Source organism: Bubalus kerabau, chromosome 11, assembly GCF_029407905.1.
Source record: "Bubalus kerabau isolate K-KA32 ecotype Philippines breed swamp buffalo chromosome 11, PCC_UOA_SB_1v2, whole genome shotgun sequence".
Classification (NCBI taxonomy): domain Eukaryota; kingdom Metazoa; phylum Chordata; class Mammalia; order Artiodactyla; family Bovidae; genus Bubalus; species Bubalus kerabau.
The window spans coordinates 71,246,605-71,268,488 of NC_073634.1; the positions used below are offsets into that span (position 1 = coordinate 71,246,605).

At 43.9% G+C, this 21,884-nt stretch overlaps 1 long non-coding RNA gene across 1 annotated transcript in view; it reads right to left on the minus strand.

Annotated features, from left to right (window-relative positions):
- Window positions 1-1,309: 1,309 nt before the first annotated feature.
- The window catches only part of LOC129623289 (uncharacterized), a 38,299-nt gene continuing 17,724 nt past the window's right edge, over window positions 1,310-21,884 (minus strand). The window contains exons 3-4 of the long non-coding RNA XR_008700461.1: window positions 5,239-5,409; window positions 1,310-1,923 (exon numbers count right to left, since the gene is read on the minus strand). This is a non-coding gene — a long non-coding RNA (uncharacterized LOC129623289). The remainder of the gene's footprint in view (window positions 1,924-5,238; window positions 5,410-21,884) is intronic.

Here is a 21,884-nt window from a genome sequence, read left to right on the forward strand (position 1 = left end):
AGTATAGAGGGAGAAAAATGTGTAAAATAGCTCATTAATCATTTATTGATACTTTTTTATGCTGACTACACAGTTGAAATAATCATATTTGAACATAGTAACCTGTTATTAAAATTAATTTCACCTGTTTCATTTTACTTTTTAAAATGTAGCTATTAGCAAAGTTGAAATCACATTTGTGGCTTCCCTGATATTTCTGTTGGACAGTGCTGGCATATGCCCTTCACCCAATGAAGTTTTATTGGACACCTACTTTGCCCAAGGAAGCGTGAAGGTACAAAGCCATATAATATTAATAATGGCTCCAGTTTTTACAAGGCTGACTACTTGCCAGGCACTTTGCACTGATTTAGTAACTTGCCCTAGTTAAGAAAGCGCACTGACTTCCAGAACCCACATTATTAACCAATTGGCCAAACTACCTTCCTGATGGTAAAGACCTTGGGGTCCAGTTGGGGTACATCACAGATGCCTGCCCTGACATCATAAAGAGACTTTCACACAGCCGAGAATATCCAAGTTAAAAACTTAACCTCAGGATCATGTACATTTCAGATGTTATTTTTTTTTTAGCATAATTGAAACACACAGCCATCTAGCTGCATTCTCTCCCCCCCCCCCCTTTTTTTTTTTTAACAAAGATTGCCAAACATTTTTGACATGCTGGTCAGAGGAAGAGGTTCAGGATGTAACTGAGGAAAGAACAGTTGTTCTCCACTTGGCTGCCCAGTGCAATAAGCTGGGGAGCTTGGGACAATGCTGACACCTGGGCCCCATCCTTAGAGATTCTGATGTAATTAGCCTGGTTTCGGGTCTGGGTTTGGGTTTTTTTTTAAGCTGCTCAGGTGGAGTGGGGGTAGGTTCTAATGTGCAATCGTGGATGAGAATCACTGGAGTAAAAAGTTAACTGGTCCATATGGAGGTTGGATCTCCCAACCCTAGGCTCTCTCATTTGTTTGCTTCTGGTTCATTCTGCCCACCTGACCAGCTGAAGGTGTGCCCATGTCCTGAACTCATGACAATGGGCTGCTGGGGTGACCGGAGCTCAGTACAAGAAAGGGGACAAAGCCCTAGAGCTTTGTAAAGGCTGAGCATTTTGACTTGGACTTTTTCTGAACTTGTGCATTTTTTAAATACAGCTACCCTGGGGCAAACTCTGTTCCACTGTATTTACTGCTCAAGTTTTATGTATTTATAAATCTATACCCACATACACATATGCTAGCGGATGAAATCAGCAGGAAGTTGTGGAAAGTACACTGGACAGAAAGCCAAGAGTACTTGCAAAGAGTTGTAAATAAGCTTCAGAGATTTACTGCACAGTGTAGTAAACAGTAGACAACAGTATTGTTTTATAATCATCATTTCTAATGAGATATCATAACTTAATGTCCAACCACTAAAAAGAAAGGATAATTATATATCATTACAGAGATGCTAATTATTACTGCAATGGCAATCATTACAATATATAAAGGTACCAAATTAACATGTTGAACACCTTAAATTTACACAGTCACACAGTGTTATATGTCACATATATTTCAATTGGAAAAAAATTTTTAAAAAGCCAAGAGCACTCCCTTCCAGTTCAGTCTGCCACTTCAGTGATCTTAATTTCCCCATCTGTAAAATGGGTACGAGTTGGCTTAGGCAGGCCTAAGATCTCTTCTTTTTCCAGTAGTCATGTATGGATGTGAGAGTTAGACTGTGAAGAAAGCTGAGCACCGAAGAATTGATGCTTTCGAACTGTGGTGTTGGAGAAGACTCTTGAGAGTCCCTTGTACTGCAAGGAGATCCAACCAGTCCATCCTAAAGGAAATCAGTCCTGAATGTTCATTGGAAGGACTGATGTTGAAGCTGAAATTTTGATACTTTGACCACCTGATGCGAAGAGCTGACTCATTGGAAAAGACCTTGATGCTGGAAAAGATCGAAGGCAAGAGGAGAAGGGGATGACAGAGGATGAGATGGTTGGATGGCATCACCAACTCAATGGACATGAGTTTGGGTGGACTCCAGGAGTTGGTGATGGACAGGGAGGCCTGGCGTGCTGCAGTCTAGTTCAGTTCAGTTCAGTTGCTCAGTTGGGTCCGACTCTTTGCGATCCCATGAACTGCAGCACACCAGGCCTCCCTGTCCATCATCAACTCCCGGAGTTTACTCAAACTCATGTCAACTGAGTCGGTGATGCATCTAACCATTTCATCCTCTGTTGTCCCCTTCTCCTCCTGCCTTCAATCGTTCCCAACATCAGGGTCTTTTCAAATGAGTCAGCTCTTCGCATCAGGTGGCCGAAATACTGGAGTTTGCTGCAGTCCATGGGGTTGCAAGGAGTCAGACATGACTGAGCAACTGAACTGAACTGAACTGAAGACCTCTTCCAGTGTTGAAATTTCAGAATTCTATTTATTTATTTATTTATTTGGCTGTGCCATGTGGCATGGGAACTCTTAACTGTGGCATGTGGGATCTAGTTCCCTGACCAGGGATGGAACCCCAGGTCCCCGAATTGGGAGCTCAGAGTCTTAGCCACTGGACTACTAGGGAAGTCCCCATTCCAGAATTCTAGATTGAGGGCAGACTCTGCCTTAAATTTTGTGTGTGATTCCCCAGGACAAGTCCCCTCTCTACAACAGATCCTGTGCTGTTGGCCATGATGGAGATATCACCTATGAAACAAAAATTTCCCTCTGTATCCTATCATGCTTATCCCACCCTTCCCACCCCCACCCTCCTCATGTAAATTAGCCTGGGGACTCAGATCGAGAAACTTTGATCTCTTTATCTGGAGGCATAAAGATAGCATTGCAAAGCCTGTGGCTAGTGTGGAGGTGGCATGGTTCTGCGTGCTTCACATTTTTCTGGCAAGTTTTATTCCTACCATATTCTCAGAGCAGGGACTTTCCTCCAACAAGACCCTGGGGAAACTGGTGATGGAATGTAGGGAAGAACAAGGACAGGGTGGGGGAGTCTTTTTGGAAAGGAAACATCAGCAAATTCTGATATGCAAAGATTTGAAAAACCGTTCACTTCAAGGTCACTCAGAGAGAACATGGGACTGAGCTATGGACTTGGTTATCTCACTGTATCATTTGAAAAACGATGTTTCATGTTTCCAAGCATTAGGTGCCAAAAGGCCTCTCTCCAAACCCCCGAGTCCCATTCTGGGGCCCTCCAGCCCACCATCTGTCTGCACGCTGCCAGTGCGTGCTCTGAAATGCGCATCTGACCATGTTCCTCCCTAGCTTAGAATCAGTCCCCAGCTTGACTCCTACCAGACCACCTCCATGACCAATAGAAAAAAAATCAGTAAAATCTAAGTTCTTCTCCACGTCCTTTGAAGCCCTTCACAATCTGGTCCCAGACTACAATTGTTATTCCATCTCGAGTAGATCTGTGCCTTTCTCCTACTCTCCAGCCCACCAAACCTGTTGACCTCCTACTGTCCCGTGTGTCATATTCCCCTCTGGGCAGCACGAGCTCCAGCAGGACAGACAGTGGCTGGGCCACTCCAGCTGTGTCCACCCTCCAGCACCCATCCCGGTTCTTGGGACACAGGCTCAGTTAAGGTCTGCTGCCTAAATGACCAGCTAACTGAGCTTTCATGTAAATTAAGGCCCCTGGACAAGACAATTCCTAAATTCTCTTCTGGCACTAGCTTCTGAGAACTGTTCCCCTGGGCCGAGCTCAAACCTGCTTAGAATTTGACCCAGTTCATACTAACAGTCACTGCAGTTTCCAATCCAGAAAAAATAGAGACAAGTGGTCTGACAAAGGGTTTGAAAGGTTTTTGTTTATTTTTAGTAAAGCATAAAAATGTTTAGTAAATCCTCTGGTTGCATAACAACGTGAATGTACTTAATGCCACTGAACTGTACGCTTAAAAATGGTTAAGACAGTAATTTTATGTTACGTGTCTTTCACCACCATTTTTTCAAAAGGACCATTCTGAATGTTCAGTTGCTACCACAATGCCTCCTAAAGAAAATGGAGAAAGAGAAGATTCCTGGTCTAACAAAATGTTCAAGTGCGATGATACTCAAAGTACCTTAATACCACTAATTTCCAGAAGTTTCAGCTGTCATGCAGCCCAGATCTAAGAAATAAGCAAAAATAGCCTCTTGCGTGACCACAATAAATGTCACTAGACTAATTAAAGAGCTGATTTTATGAGGTCGGCAATCTCTACTTCATGGTCAAGGAAATTGAGGCTTAGAAAGGGTAACTTGTCTAAATTTATACAGCTGGCCAGTTAAAGAACTAAGATTCAATACTACTTCAGGTGTGGAAAGATTTTTAAAGGAAAAAAAAATTCAAGTTCATGCTCTTTCCATTTCACCATGGTTTGACTTCCTGGATGCTGTAATATTTATAATGTCTTCCTTATATCACTTGGTTTGGTTTTTATTTCGTTTTGTGCCATTTTTACTGAGGTATAGTTGATTTACCATATTATATTCTTTTCAGGTGTACAACTTAGTGATTCAAAATGTTTATAGATTACACTCCATTTAAAGTTATTATAAAATACTGGCTACATTCCCTATACAATATATCCTTGTTGCTTATTTATTTTATACATAGTAGTTTGTATGGTTTTTGTTTTGTTTTCCCAAAACAACTTTGACTGCCTGATCCAAATAGGACTTTACTGGAAGGAGACTAGGGGCTCAAAGAACTGAAGGAACGGCTAACAGACAGGGCCAGACTGGCAGGAACCAGGCAGCTAGGGGACCTTCTCTCTAGAATGCAGTGGTTCATGTGACACACACTTGAGCTTGCCAGGCGAAGAGACTCTCTATTCAGGTTTCAAATTCTCGGGAAGGAGAATCTGGTTTCCTGCCTGGGTTAGGTGTCTCCAGATCTATCAATTAGCTCTGCCAGGGAAATGGAGTTCTGGACCCCAGACTTGGCCACTGGAGCTCATCCTGGGTGCTGGCTCTCTTCTCAGAGAAGTTCGGGGAGTCCCTGTGGGCCAGGCAGACCTCTAGGTGTGTCCCTAGAAGGAAATTTTCTGGGGGAGGGAAGAAGGCATCAGGAGTGCCCTGTCACCCCAAGAGGCCCCCGTGGAAATAGGCTCTGAACTATATAGGCTCTAAACTACATAAATTCAGCCTAAGCATTGCATATTGTTCCATTCATGGTTTCATCATTATTTGGAGTTACAAACTTTGGCAGCTTATCTGCAATTTTAACCTCAGCGGACTTTTCAAAAACTGTTAAAATTCATCTCACCTGTGCCAAGGTGTCTCCTCTGGGGTTTGCCTTCCAAAGCCACCCTAGGGGGTTTAGAGGGTCAGAGGGTTGCTCAGGGGAGGAAGAAATGAAGGCCTACTACAATGTAGAAAGCTCAGAGCTGGCTGGGTGGCAGGCTGTGTTCACTCTCCAGGAACCCCGGAGGGCTCTCTGAAAAACACAATTAATATGTATTTCATGCATTTGACTCCATTTAGCTGTGTGTGTTTGGGCTCATTGCATAGAAACCTGCCCCCACAGCCAGTCTCGTCTAGCAATAACCAAGCCTGGCCTAAATTCTAAAACTCATTTAAGGTTATTAGAACCATTAACTCTATCTCAAGTTCAGCTTATAGACACAGATCACTAACTACATTAAATGGCCAGCCTTTCAAAGTCAGGAAGGCCTGTGAGTGAACCTGCAGCAGCAGCAACTACCCTGGTACAACACCTTACTGCTGGTTCAACTGCATGTCTCTACAATCCTGAGAAAGCTGTTATTACAACTACTGAAGGATGAGAAAAATGAGACACAGAGGAGTTCTGACTTGGCCCTAGAACAGAATCTTGGGGAATCCCAGACAGAATAGGGACTTGAATTCAGTCTTCTGACCCCAGAGTATGTTACCTAATGACTGTCTACCTTTACACAGAGGGGCTGACGTCTCCATACAAAGGTACCTTTAAAGACTGCATCGGATTAGTTTCTCTGCCCAAGAAAATAGTGTCACCCTTTCCCTGTGTTCTGATTGCGAGAACAGCTGAGCTGGAGCAGATCCTGTTGACCATTTGTTGCCAAATCCCGGATTACACCGTAGACAAGAGGGGTTTTCTAGGACTACGTTAAAGTGAGTATAGTTAAGGTAAGGGTTTCAGGACCATGAACTAGAGAGAACCTTATTCTAAACCTCAGGATTGAAATCCAAAACCAGTTTTTGCTTTTGCCTGTTAGATGTCAATCAAAACTTAGTTCAGCTTCAGTGCTTATACACAAGGTCTTCAGTGTTCTCTACGGATTGATGATTGTCTGGCCTCTCCGTCACCCCTGGGCGTGGGAGATGAGTGAAAGTGGCATGGAAGTGGGTAAGATTTGGGGAGACAGAAAAGCAGCCTCTTCGTGGTTCTGATCTGTGTTTTACAAACCCTGGGTCAGGCTTCACTGATGGGCTAAATCAATTTACTAAGATTGATACTTTTTTATTTTTAAAAAACTTTTGACCACGCCATGCAGGATCTTAGTTCCCTGGACAGGGATTGAACCCAGGCCCCAGCAATGAAGGTGCTGAGTCCTAACCACTGGACCACCAGGTACTTCCCTAAAATAATTTTTTAAAATAAATATTTTTGAGGGTAGTGGCTTGAAATGTAAAACCCTTCCCCCCCCCCTTTTTTTTTTACAACAAGTCAGTTTAAAAAAAAAGTTTAAAAGCCACTGGCTAGGTGGATTGAGAGCTGGAATGCCTAGGTTTATAATCCTCTGCATTTTATACTAGGTTTCAGCTGTCAGGGAATATCATGGGGGTTATTTAAAACTTGCCATGTAGAAGTATGAAGCCAAAACCAAAAGCTGGAAAGAAAAGATTTAGAAACTTGGTTTTAAAAATATTCCTAAATTTCCTGCATTAAAAAGTATAAAAAAGAGGGTTTCCCTGGTGGCTCAGTGGTAAAGAATCTACCAGCCAATGCAGGAGACATGGGCTGGATCCCTGGTCAGAGAGGATCTCACATGCTGTGGAGCAACTAAGCTCGTGGGCCACAACTATTGAGCCTGTGTTCTGGAGCCCAGGAGCAGCAACTGCTGGAGCCTGCGTGCCGTAGAGCCCGTGCTCCACAGCCAGAGAAGCCACTGCAATGAGAAGCCTGCACAGCACAACTAGAGAAAAGTCCACGCACCAACGGAGACACAGCACAGCCAAAAATAAATAAATAAAAATTAATTAATTAATTAAATTATTTTTTAAAAGTATAAAATAGAATTGAAAGGTAAAAAACAAATGGAAGAAAATACTTGCACACACATTTCAGAGTCAATGTTCTTAATATAAAAATGACTATACTAATATAACACTATAAATCAACTATACTTCAATAAAATACTTTTTTTTAATGGTTATACATAAAAGTCTGCATTTTCCAATAGAAGGAAAAAGGGCAGAGGCAAATCATTCAAAAAAGGGAGAGAAATACAAAGATGTCCAACTTCACCAATAATGTTACTTAAAACAAAATATTTTTTCACCTCCCAGTGTTTTTTAAATACCCAGTTTTGTCAAAGATGTAAGAATATAAAAGGCATCACATACAGCTGGTGGGACTATAATTAGATAAACTGGAGGAAAAATTGGCAATCCCCACCAGAAGCCTTGAATATCATGTACCCTTTGACTCAATAATTCCTCTTCAAATAATTTATCTCAAGGAAACAATGATGGGTGTGTTCAAGGTTGCTACAATAGTAGAAACTTGGAAAACACCCTAACTGTCCAACAATAGAAACGTTAAGATCTCCTTTGTGTAAAAACTGAAATAAATAACGTGCATAGCAGAGTGTCCTAGTTAAGACCAGCCTGGGCTTAGAGTCTGGGCCATTTGTGGGGCTGGAAGGCTGATTACTCCTCTGGAATTCATTTCCCTGAGCTAACAGGTGAAGGCAGGAGGAAGGAGAAGTTTGGGGAACACAGGATTAGAGAAAGGCAGACAATGGGACTTTGAAAATAAATGGAAAGAGAGGTTTGAGATAGAAGCAGAAAAACTGTTTTCATGAGGGACTTTTTAGACTAAGTTGGCACGTGGGATTAGCAATATAGATAAGTGTGGTGGTGAAAACTCGCCTGAAGAAAAGTAAAGCAGATAAGAGTATAGGGAGTGTGGGTGAGGGGGGTACTTTGCAAGTTTATTTAGCGTAGTCAGGAACTGGCTGCTCACTCAGTCGTGTCCAACTCTTTGCAACCCCATGGACTGTAGCCTATCAGGCTCCTCTGTCCATGGGATTTCCCAGGCAAGAATGCTGGAGTGGGTTGCCATTTTCTTCTCCACGAGGGTAGTTAGGGAAGACCCCTCTAATGGATTGACACTTGTCAGAGATGTGAAGGGAAGGTGAGAAATACCAAAGGAGTCTAGGCAGAGGGACAGCAAGTGCAAAGGTCCTGAGGCATCAAGACACTTGCTGTGTTGGAGGAACAGCAAAGGGGATGTGGGGCTGGAATGCAGTGAACAAAGAGGGGAGTGAGAGATGACGAGTCAGTGAAGCAGCCAGGTCATGTAGGCCATTATAGCCACTCGAAGGATTTGCCTTTTACTTTGAATGAGTCAGGGAGCCATAATGGGATTTTTGAGTAGAGAAGGGACACGACCTGAGTTATGCTTTTAAAGGATCACTCTGCAGAGTGCAAGGTAGACAACAGAATTTGGGGGTGGGTATGGGGGCAGAAGATAGAAACTGGAAATAGTTAGAAAGTGAAAGTGAAGTTGCTCAGTCGTGTCTGACTCTTTGTGACCCCGTGGACTGTGGCCCACCAGGCTCCTCTGTGCATGGGATTCTCCAGGCACGAATACTGGAGTGGGTTGCCATTTCTTTCTCCAGGGGATCTTCCCGACCCAGGGACTGAACCCAGGTTTTCCGCATTGCAGGCAGGCGCTTTAACTTCTGAGCCACCAGGGAAACCCCGGAGATAGTTAGAAGGCTACCGCAATAACCCAGGCAGAAGGCAGTAACTTGGACCAGGATGATGTCAGAGGAAATGGTAAGAAGTGTTCATATCCTAGATAAATTTTGAAGGTAAACTGGCAGGATCTGCTAATGGATGGGTGAGATGTTGGTTTATGTGTTTGTGTGTGTGTGTGTGTGTGTGTGTGTGTGTGTACATGGGAACCCCACTTCATCCCAAGTGAATCAGATTGTCTGCATGCAGATAGTTCATGATATTTCCTAAAAGCTTCCCAAGGAGATGCTAACCAGGGTTGAAAACCACAGTTCTACATTGGTCATAGGTTATAGGAGATTCTCTTCTTTAATCTTTATTTTCTATAATAAAAGTTGTCATCAGCAGGAAAGACATTTTAAACAAAACATCTCTCCTCCCCCACTCTGAGATATAAAATATGGGTAAGATAACAATCACAGGGCTTTATTTTAGTATCTCCCATTGCCAAATTCCTACCATCCTTCCATGGCTAGCAGACATGCTACCTCCTCTCTGGAGCCCCTTTAGCTCCCCAAGCCCCTGCGATGGCTCATTTTTGCTTATTCATTTTTGGAGTGTAGTTCTCCAGATTTTGTGTGTGGAGCCTGCATTTTGACTGCAGGGAGTGGTCCTATAAACCCAGTCTGGAAACCGTCAAAGCAGGCCCTGGAGGCTTCTATTTGTCTGGAGGCCACAGTTCAGCTGGAAGAACTGGTAGAGAGAAGACCCGGAATGTCAGCCAATGGGACACAGGCAGGCCAAAGGCTGGCCCCGGATCTGGGGTAGATCTGGGGTAGGCCGCGGCTTCCCCTGAGGCACTGGGCTCCTGGTTCATCCATCCTGAAGCCCCAGATCTGGGGAGGCAGGGAGTGAACTATTTGTATAAGCCATGGCCCAGGAATGTATCCCAAGTTCTCTGGCAGCAGGCTCCTGATTTGGAGGTCTAATAAAAAGTTATGAAGAGAAATGGAGAAAGCCTCTTTCCCTCTTAGACCTCGGCTCCACACGCACTGTTTAGTATCCTGCTTTATAAGCTTTCAAGTCAAATTATGACTAGTTTTCCCATGTCAATACACATTCTTCAAAAATACAATTTTGTTGATCACATATATTATTCTCGTTACCTAACTATCCTTTAATCACTCCCCCATTGTTAATGTGTAGAGTATTTCTAGCTTTTACTTCATATTAAATACCATATATCTGATCTAAAAGGAAGAATTAGGATGCAATCCTCAAATTTTGAGACTACAACCAAGAGGAAAAGTTCTTTCATTTTTCAAAGATTTCCCTACTTTTTAAAAAAAATTCTTCTTTGGAAGGGCAATCACTCTTGCCAGCATCTGAGTTATATTTGTCTTTACTATTATGATTTATATCTGTATATAGCTCTACAGTTCATAAATCTCTTTTCCCCACGTCATCTAATGGACCCAACAACACTATGAAACAGGCTGTTATTCCCATTTTACATGTGGAGAAATGAGGCTCAGAAAGGCTACATGTCATGTTCAATACAATTATTGAATGTCAGAACTTAGACTTGGGCCCAGGTCTTGGGACTCCTAAAACCACATCCTCTACGATATGCAAAGTATTAGGCTAGGGTGTCCTGGGGGAAGAGATGGACAGACAGCAGTAGAAGGACAGGTATGGAACAACTCTATAAAGCAGTGTGGTGAATGCCACTGAAGACATACAGATAAAGTAGCACCAACACAGGCCTTGCAAGGACAAAGCAGTTCCTCTCATTGGGGGACACTGTAGAGGTTTTTGGAGAAAAATGACTAAAAGTCAGGTCTTTGAAGAGGAGTAGGATCTGGATATTTCAAGTAAGAAGGAGGACTTTCCAGAGGCGCAGTGAGAGCGAAAGGAAAGTATGGCTGATTGTGGAAAGGAGCAGCACAGAGAGGGGTAGGTGGGGTGCGGCTGAAAGGAATGGAATGGTAATTGTAGCCTCGCAGAGGTTAGAGCCAGAGGGCTTTGGAGCTCCTCTGCTGAGGAAACCAGAGACGGGAAGGAATTTGCTGAAGGCAGTAGGAGGCGAGGAAAGGGCAGGTTCTTGATTCTACCCTAGCCTCTGGCCACCCAAGCCAGTGCTTCTTCCCTGCAATAAACTTGATTGATCTCCCAAATCTAAGGGGCCATTTCCGTGGCACAGTCTTTGCGATGGATCAAGGACCTGCAGCAAAATGAGAGATCAGCACCAGACCTTGGGAGGAGAGCCAGGAGGCTACCGCAGTGGCCTGGCAAGGTGACAGAGGAGGCCGAAGAAGGAGGAGTCAGAAGAACAAAGAGGAGGGAACTGGGAGATAAATATTGCAAAGGTCACACAGCCAGGACCTGATCAGATAAGGGAGGGAATGGAGAAGGGACTAGATCTGAGTTTCCACCCCCTCAGAGAAGGCAGCTTGATGGTGTAAGGGGGGGTGGGGGTGGGGAGAAGTCAGTGAGGAGCCAGAGAGACCAGGTAGACTTCCAAAAAATCCTGCAGCATTGCAGAGCAGTCTGCACCTCTGGCTACAGTTTGTGAAAGATACATACGTTGCTATAGTTGTTCTGGAAAAATACACAAAAAAGTGGTATCACTCAGGGCCTTGGGAGAAAAATGGGTGGTTAACAGACAGGGGTGCTGTGGTCTCTCCCTTTCAGATATACATACCTTTGGATGATGAGCCACGGGCATTAATATCTAATAGCAAAATAATTAGAAAAAGGTTTTCAAGTTGTATAGAAAATGGAAGGAAAGAAGAAAATAACACAAAGGAGTAATGGTTCTTTTTTCCTTCGGTAGAGGAGACTTGAGCACCTTGAAAATGTGAGGGGGAGGGGATAGTGAACCGTGGCCCGGGAGTGGGAGTGGGAGGAGAGAGCTCCGAGGCCCCCGAGGAAGTCGGGTTGCTAGGGAGGAGGAGACATTTAGGAAGAGCAGGGTGGGAAAGAGGAAAATGGAGGGAGTGTTGCCCGCGGATTCCGCTCAGAAAGCGCGTGGGACACTGACAGCCGGCGGGCCCGCAACACGCCCGTGGACCTGGGGAGAACGACCTCTCAGATCTCCCTGCTGAAAAGCGGAATTGCTCCTGCTCTCGGGGCTTGACATTCAAGGCAGCACTATTTACGGTGGTAAAACGACAGAACTGTTAAGTAAACCGGCATGGCAGGAGGTCCCTTCATGCCGTGGATTAATATTAAGTGAATCCCAAGTGGGATTTGGGGTTTCCATGAGGAACAGAAAAGATGCAGAGCAGTGTACATTATATGATGCCGTATTGGAAAACAAAAGGAAATGCCGTGTGTGCGTGCATTATGTGTGTGTGTGTGTGTGTGTGTGTGTGAGAGAGAGAGAGAGAGAGAGATTTTACGTGGTCATGGGGGAAATCACGGAAGTATATAAGTTAAAATTGGGATAGTGGAAGATGAGGGAGAGGGGGCACTCCTTCCTACTTACACAGTAAAAAGGAGCAAGTGCTAAACAAAAGCACAAACCACCAAGTACCCGAGATCCGCGGTAAGGTAAAGTCCCTGAGGCCAAGGACCCCGGGGCGCAGGCCGAATTGCACCAGAGCAGAGGGAGGGCCCGGCAGCTTTATTTCCAATTCTTGGGCTTCGCTAAGGGCTTCCTCCTGGCTCTTTGTTAAGGAGGACCGGGAGAGGGCAGGGCGCGTGCGCCGCCCGCCCCTGCGGAAGGGCAGGGGAGGGTGCGCGGGCTGGGGCCCTGCCTCGCTCTGTCGCGCTGCAGGTCGGCCGGGCCCTGCGCCCGTCCTGGCGTTGCCCCGCGGTCGCCGCTCCTCTGCTCGGCCCCGCGCCTCCCACCGCCGGGCCGCCGCTGCCTCCCGCCCGGACAAAGACGCCTGCCTCGGGCGCGGAGCCTCGCCGCCCCGCTCTCCGGCCGCCCAGCAGCCCTTTGTTCCCCACTCCCTTTTTCTTTTTTATCCCCCTTCCCCCGCCCCCACCTCCCTCAGCTCCTGGTAACCTCTCATCTACTTTCTCCGTCTTTACAAATTTGCCCGTTCTAGATATCTCGTCGGGAATCTCACAATATTTGGCCTTTTGCGTCAGGTTTATTTTGCTTTGCATAACGTTTTAAAGGGTCCCACAGAGTCGGACACGACTGAAGTGACTTAACAGCAGCAGCAGCATGTTGTGTATGAGGACTTCATTTTTTTTTTTTTTTTGCAACCTAAAATTTACCATTTTAATGCATATTTTAAAAATTAATAAAAGGAAGGCAAACATTAAGAAAATACACAAAATCCTAGAGATTTAATTTAAAAAATTTATAAAAAGGCTTGCTTTCCTCCATCTGAAGACACAGCAAGAAGATTGTTTACCATCTGCAAGCCAGGAAGAGGGTTGTCACTAGACACTGAATCTGCTAGCACCTTGATCTTGGAATTCTCAGTCTCCGAAACTGTGAGAAATAAATGTTCGTTGTTTATACCATCAAAAAAAGAGAAGCCAACAACGTGCAGCTGGAAAATAATCAAGGGACAGCAAAGACTACACCCAAGTGAAGGATGGGAGTGGAGGAAAGCAGTTAGAACTGTCTTGTCAATAAAAATGTAAAGTGATTCATATTTCATTTTTTTAAAAAAGGAAAACAAACAAAAAAAGTAAAAGAGTGAATTCTCTGACGGTCCAGTGGCTAGGACTCTGTGCTCTCACAGCCTAGGGCGTAGGTTCAATCTCTGCTGGGGGAACTAAGATCCTGCAAGCCAAGTGGGGTGGCCAAGAAAATAAAATGAAATAAAGTTTTCTAGTAACCATATTAACAAAAATTTCAGAGCAGTAAAGCATTTTACTTAGTCCAATGCAGTAAAAATATTATTTCAACATATAATCAATTTAAATATTAATGAGATATATCTCATTCTTTCATCCTTGGGCTTCAAGATTTGGGAGGTCACATAAGTGCTCAATAGCCACATACGGCTACTGTATTGAACAGTCCAGGGTTGGAACCTGGGGTGGGTGTCAGACAGGTATCAAGACCCATATTTCATCCCTTCCTAGGCTGTGTAAACACAAATTACTTGTCTTCTTTCACCTGTTTCTTCATCTATAAAATGGAACTAACAGCAGTACCCACCCTATAGGGTCATTGTAAGGATTAATGGTAGATGGGGCTTCCCTGTTCGCTCAGACATTAAAGAATCTGCCTGCAGTGCAGGAGACCTAGGTTCCATCTCAGGGTCAGAAAGATCCCCTGGAGAAGGAAATGGCAACCCACTGCAGTATTCTTGCCTGGGGAATCCCATGAACAGAGGAGCCTGGTGGGCCATAGTCCATGGGGTCCCACAGAGTGCAACAGGACTGAGTACCTTCACTAACACTTTCAATCGTGCATGAAGCATTTAGTATGCACTCGTAAATGTAGATGATTATTAGTGGTAAATTAGATGACTACTAATTTGAATTAATGAATTTTGGTATTATTGTTATTGTGACTTCATTCATTCCCATCGGATGTTGTGCTTTGGAGACAGTCCAGAGGGACAGTTAAAAGAAATGGACAAACTGGGAAAACTTATTTGCAACATATATGATAAGCAAAATATTATTTTTAATATGTAGAAAGCACGTGCAAATAAATAAGAATATGAAGAATTTAAGTGGAGAATTCAAAAAAGGATACCAATATCTGATTTTTTTTAAAGGAAGACCCATTTGAAATAACTTCAGCTATCCTAAGAACTGAATGAAAATAAACACATTATACCATTGCTCAGTAACAAATTGGCAACAACCAGAATTGGGTGGCACCCAATTTTGAAGATGAGGTGGGGAGATCAACTCTTTATTCAAATCAAGATTTTCTGAAGTTTCAATCTTCAGATATACTCCTAGATTATCAAAGTAAATAAGCAAAGTTCTGGCTTCAAGGGGAAGCTAGCCAGACAGCCTTTCTATCCACCTCATCCCTCTTCCAAACAAAGCTGAATAGCCACAAACACCTTTTGGCAAGTTTGATTTATGTTTACTTATCCCTTGTGCAGTCACTACATATTTGCTTTGGTAACAGTCCTTCACCTCTATTGTTGACATTTCATGTACCTTGAAATAGTCCCAACATTGTTCCAAATTTGGGCAGGGCTAACTGACATTCTTACTTAAGCCACAAAACCCCCAGAATATTCTTAGACTTTGGCTAATTCCTTCAGGAATGCTCTATCTGCCAGCAGGTTCAGCTAAGTATTTGGGGGACCCAGTGTGAAGTGAAAATGTGGGATCTCTTTTTCATAAAAGAAGGAAAAAAGCTTTGTCCTTTCTTCTGCAGTCTCTGCCAACCTGTTATGTTGTTTGCTTTTTTTTTGGTTGTACTTTCAGGCATGAGAATACTCAAGGGGCAAGTGTGGACCCTCCACAGGTGCCTGGGGCCCTGCACTTTTCAATCTGGGAAAACTTGATGTAGGGCTGTGGGAAGAAACTCCCTCAGACTAAGTCAGCCTTTGGGTCTCTGCATTCTGCTCTGTGGCAGGAGCCTTGAGGTGAAAGATGCCTCATGGTGCAGTCATCTCAAAGGGAGGGAGGGTTACAGGAAACAGGAAAAAAAAATACATTGGTTAGGAGATCAGAATATCATCCCTGCACGTACATGAGTATCTGAAAGTTGGATTAATGAATCAGCTCCCAGAGAGCTGATCCACTCTGTGTGTTAATACATGAGGTCTCAAGCCAGGCAAGGCTAAGGGCCAGTCTGACTAAGCCCTGAGGTGAGTTGACACCATGGGGAATCTCTCTGGATTGGCTGGCCAGTCTTCGGCAGTGACCCTATTCTGTCTCCCTTCATACACTTCTAGGAAGTTTCCTAGACTGTTCAGGGGCCCAAATAGGAGAGAGGATGGTTAGTTGAAACCCTGCTTTATTGCATTACAAAATGCCTCTCTTGAGGCACTTCCAGGCCCCACCTTGGAGGGAAAAGCCATCTGAACATTCAGTAAACATTCTAAAAGATAGTTGTGTCAGAAGCCAGGGCTGGAGATGTCTTCAGTTACAGCCCAGGGACCAACGTGCCTCACTCCATGTAAAGCCGGCTTCCATATGTGGGTGTTCCCTGCCTCCCCCATTCACTGGGAGTCCAACATTAAAAGAAGCCAACACAGGTCCCTCACTTTAGTCAGCCAAAGGATTAGAAATGATTCTTTCCTGACTCAGAGGGAAGGGCCCAGCACACAAATACCGGCAACTACATGAACCAAAGAGGAGGGTGGGGTGGAGGGTTGGGAAGGCACCAAGTGGGCCTCATCTGGTGTCCTTTCCAACAGCTCCCCAGTCCCCAGTGTCCTTAGGGTTCGACTCTTCCCAGAGACGGTTCTCTCCTGTCTGGTCACTATGGTCAGCCCTGTCCCACCTGGAACATGTTCCTGTGACCACTTGAGTTTTGAGAAAAAGAAGAGGGAGAAAGCGGAGAGCCTCTTATTGGTCAATATTACTCTTTTCCTCTCACCAGCATTTATATTATTAACCATCTTCTTCTGAAAAGACTTTTTTCCTTTTTTTGGGGGGGGGGGTGTGTGGGTGGGTGGGTGGGGGATATAGCTCTCTTCTGGTTCATTCATTTTTTTATTCACTCAGTCATGCCTGCTGTATGCCAAGCATAGTGATGGATGTGGGGGACAAAAGGGTGAGAGTCCTGGTGTCTGTCTTCAGGTTCACTCACAAAGGGCCTCCCCTTTCCCTGGCTACTCTTCCACCTCTCTTACTTCCTCCTCTTTTTCCTCTCGGTTCGCAAAGATGTCCTCTCCTGAGGCTTCTTCCTTTGGTCCTCTTCTTTTCTCCTGCGTGCCTTCCTTCATTCCCATAACTCCAATGTCTCAAAAATCTCTTAAATCCTACCCCCAGTAGAAAACTCTCTCCTGAGCTACAGAACTGATTTTCCAACAATTGGCCAGTTATTTGTACCTGGATGCCCCATAGTAACTCAATATAATCCAAGAAAACACTTCTCTAACTTTCCATCACTCCCACCCCCTCCTGCCTTACCCCTGGTGACCACCTTATCCTTGTGACTGCAATGCTTATGTAAACAAAAACACTCTTTCCCAGGACAAAAAGTAGGGTTTGTTTGACTTTACCCATGCCCCTGACCTTCCACGGCCAATCAGTGGTCAGTTTCTACAGATTCTACAGCCAGGCTGTGTCCCACAGATGTCTCTTTATTTTCATTCCTGCCTCCACCCTGGTTGAGTCTCTCCTGGACTGTTAAAAAGCCTTTTATCTGGTTTCCATGCTCCTGGCTTTATTTTTTTTTAAATATTCTACTGAGTATTTTCCCAGGTGCCGCAGTGGTAAAGAATCCATCTGCCCATGCAGGAGATGCAAGAGACTTGGGTTCGATCCTTGGGTCGGGAAGATCCCCTGGGGTAGGAAATGGCAACCCACTCCAGTATTCTTGCCTGGAAAATCCCATGGACATAGGAGCCTGGCAAGCTACAGTTCATGGGGTCACAAAGAGTTGGATACAACTGACCACACACACACACAAATTGAGTATTTATATACTTTTTAAAGCACTCTTTATTTATGGCTGCACTGGGTCTTCATTGCTGCATATGGGCTTTCTCTAGAGTGTGGGCTCAATATTTGTGACGCACAGGCTTACCTGAACCTGTGTCCCTGAGTTGGCATGTGGATTCTTAACCACTGGATCAACAGGGAAGTCCCTGACTTTTCCTGTTTTTAATGCAGAGCTCCCAGCAGGCCTTTTTCTTGTCTGCAAAGTCTTCAGGGATGCATGCTATCACCAGAATAAAATACAGAATCCCAAAGTTGACATCTAACGGCTCATGAAAACAGGCCTGTCCTTTGCCACATATTCTATTTTCCATCAACACAGGCCATTTCCGTCTCCAGGGAATGAAGCATAAGACTGAGGCAAAAAGAGTTGATTTCCCATGGCTACATCTTCCAGGGCCTAGCACAGAGCCTTGTAAGGAATTGCAACAAAATGAAATAGAAAAAATAGCAACTTAGAATGAGAAGCCCTGGTTACTAACTGTTATACTTAGGTCACCTAATCTTTCTCAGCCTGTTTCCTTATCTGCTGTTTCCTTCCCTGTGGCATTTACTGTATATCAGGTAGATATATATGTGAAAGTTTTGACAGATAGCAAAAATAACCTATGTGAATTTAGTCGATAATATTTATTCATTGAAAGGGAAATGGTTGAGGAGAATCACAGAGGGGACATGAGAAGCTACTCAGGAATAAGAAAGCACAGTGGTAAGCACTGCTATAGAAGGCTTCTTCTAAGTTGCCTAAAGATTCTGTCCTCCAGTTGCACCTGGTCACATGGTGGACAGTCATCCGGCCCAGTCCTAGCATGAGTGGGGTTAGGGACAAGAGTGTAAATGGAGGCCCCTTTACCAAATGCCACATACCTTCATCAAAACAAAACCACAAAATATGAACTATGGTTTTATACAACTGAAAGTTTCACCAAAGTCGACTGAATTTAATTAATTTTACATACATTGGGGTATACCTTGATAAGACTAGCAATATAAAGTAATAAACAAACATAATTCTTTTTTTTTAAATAATTAAAAAAACTTTCTTTTTGACTGTTCTGAGTTTTCGTTGTTGCGTGGGCTGTTACCTAGTCACGGTGAGTGGGCACTGCAGTGGTTTTTCTTGTTGTGGAGCATGGGCTCTAGGGCACACCGACTTCAGTAGTTGTGGTACATAAGCTTAATAGTTGTGGCTCACGGGCTTAGTTGCTCCTCATATAGGATCTTCCTGGACCAGGGATAGAACCCATGTCTCCTGAATTGGCAGGTGGATTTTTTACCACTAAGCCACCAGGGAAGTCCTCAGAAACGTAATTCTTAAATTATCATACATCCCATGAAATTATTTCTCTTGTGCTCATTTTGGCAAAACCTCTAATGATGTGTGTGTGAAAGTCGTTCAGCTGTGCTGAGTGACTCTTTGCGACCCCATGGACTATATAGTCCAAGAATTCTCCAGGCCAGAATACTGGAGTGGGTAGCCTTTCCCTTCTTCAGCTAATGATGTGTGGTAAGTGTAAAATACACATGGATTTTGAAGACTTGTTGCGGAAAAAAAAAAAAAAAAAAAGAAATGCACAATTTCTCATTGAAATATATATTTATTATATACTGAAATGATAATGTTTTGTATCACTTCAGTTCAGTCGCTCAGTCGTGTCCAACTCTTCGAGACCCCATGAATCGCAGCACACCAGGCCTCCCTGTCCATCACCAACTCCCAGAGTTCACTCAGACTCACGTCCATCGAGTCAGTGATGCCATCCAGCCATCTCATTCTCTGTCGTCCCCTTCTCCTCCTGCCCCCAATCCCTCCCAGCATCAGTCTTTTCCAATGAGTCAACTCTTCGCATGAGGTGGCCAAAGTACTGGAGTTTCAGCTTCAGCATTATTCCCTCCAAAGAAATCCCAGGGCTGATCTCCTTCAGAATGGACTGGTTGGATCTCCTTGCAGTCCAAGGGACTCTCAAGAGTCTTCTCCAACACCACAGTTCAAAAGCATCAATTCTTTGGCGCTCAGCCTTCTTCACAGTCCAACTCTCACATCCGTACATGACCATAGGAAAAACCATAGCCTTGACTAGCTGGACCTTTGTTGGCAAATTAATGTCTCTGCTTTTGAATATGCTATCTAGGTTGGTCATAACTTTCCTTCCAAGGAGTAAGCGTCTTTTAATTTCATGGCTGCAGTCACCATCTGCAGTGATTTTGGAGCCCCCCAAAAATAAAGTCTGACACTGTTTCCCCATCTATTTCCCATGAAGTGATGGGACCAGATGCCATGATCTTTGTTTTCTGAATGTTGAGCTTTAAGCCAACTTTTTCACTCTCCACTTTCACTTTCATCAAGAGGCTTTTGAGTTCCTCTTCACTTTCTGCCATAAGGGTGGTGTCATCTGCATATGAGGTTATTGATATTTTTCCCGGCAATCTTGATTCCAGCTTGTGCTTCTTCCAGCCCAGCGTTTCTCATGATGTACTCTGCATATAAGTTAAATAAACAGGGTGACAATATACAGCCTTGACGTACTCCTTTTCCTATCTGGAACCAGTCTGTTGTTCCATGTCCAGTTCTAACTGTTGCTTCCTGACCTGCATACAGATTTCTCAAGAGGCAGGTCAGGTGGCCTGGTATTCCCATCTCTTTCAGAATTTTCCACAGTTTATTGTGATCCACACAGTCAAAGGCTTTGGCATAGTCAATAAAGCAGAAATAGATGTGTTTCTGGAACTCTCTTGCTTTTTCCATGATCCAGCGGATGCTGGCACTTTGATCTCTGGTTCCTCTGCCTTTTCTAAAACCAGCTTGAACATCAGGAAGTTCACGGTTCACGTATTGCTGAAGCCTGGCTTGGAGAATTTTGAGCATTACTTTACTAGCATGTGAGATGAGTGCAATTGTGCGGTAGTTTGAGCATTCTTTGGCATTGCCTTTCTTTGGGATTGGAATGAAAACTGACCTTTTCCAGTCCTGTGGCCACTGCTGAGTTTTCCAAACTTGCTGGCATATTGAGTGCAGCACTTTCACAGCATCATCTTTCAGGATTTGAAAGAGCTCAACTGGAATTCCATCACCTCCAGTAGCTTTGTTCATAGTGATGCTTTCTAAGGCCCACTTGACTTCACATTCCAGGATGTCTGGCTCTAGGACAGTGATCACACCATCGTGATTATCTGGATCGTGAAGATCTTTTTTGTACAGTTCTTCTGTGTATTCTTGCCATCCCTTCTTAATATCTTCTACTTCTGTTAGGTCCATACCATTTCTGTCCTTTATCGAGCCCATCTTTGCATGAAATGTCCCCTTGGTATCTCTCATTTTCTTGAAGAGATCTCTAGTCTTTCCCATTCTGTTGTTTTCCTTTATTTCTTTGCATTGATCGCTGAGGAAGGCTTTCTTATCTCTTCTTGCTATTCTTTGGAACTCTGCACTCAGATGCTTATATCTTTCCTTTTCTCCTTTGCTTTTGGCTTCTCTTTTCACAGCTATTTGTAAGGCCTTCCCAGACAGCCATTTTGCTTTTTTGCATTTCTTTTCCATGGGGATGGTCTTGATCCCTGTCTCCTGTACAATGTCACGAACCTCATTCCATAGTTCATCAGGCACTCTATCTATCAGATCTAGGCCTTTAAATCTATTTCTCACTTCCACTGTATAGTTATAAGGGGTTTGATTTAAGTCATACCTGAATGGTCTAATGGTTTTCCCTACTTTCTTCCATTTAAGTCTGAATTTGGTAATAAGGAGTTCATGATCTGAGCCACAGTCAGCTCCTGGTCTTGTTTTTGCTGACTGTATAGGGGGCTTCTCCATCTTTGGCTGCAAAGAATATAATCAATCTGATTTCGGTGTTGACCATCTGGTGATGTCCATGTGTAGAGTCTTCTCTTGGGTTGTTGGAAGAGGGTGTTTGCTATGACCAGTGCATTTTCTTGGGAAAACTCTATTAGCCTTTGCCCTGCTTCATTCCATATTCCAAGGCCAAATTTGCCTGTTACTCCAGGTGTTTCTTGACTTCCTACTTTTGCATTCCAGTCCCCTATAATAAAAAGGACATCTTTTTTGGGTGTTACTTCTAAAAGGTCTTGTAGTTTTCATAGAACCGTTCAACTTCAGCTTCTTCAGCGTTACTGGTTGGGGCATAGACTTGGATTACTGTAATATTGAATGGTTTGCCTTGGAAGCGAACAGAGATCATTCTGTCGTTTTTGAGATTGCATCCAAGTACTGCATTTTGGACTCTTTTGTTGACCATGATGGCTACTCCATTTCTTCTGAGGGATTCCTGCCCGCAGTAGTAGATATAATGGATATAATGGTCATCTGAGTTAAATTCAGCCATTCCAGTCCATTTTAGTTCGCTGATTCCTAGAATGTTGACATTCACTCTTGCCATCTCTTGTTTGACCACTTCCAGTTTGCCTTGATTCATGGACCTGACATTCCACGTT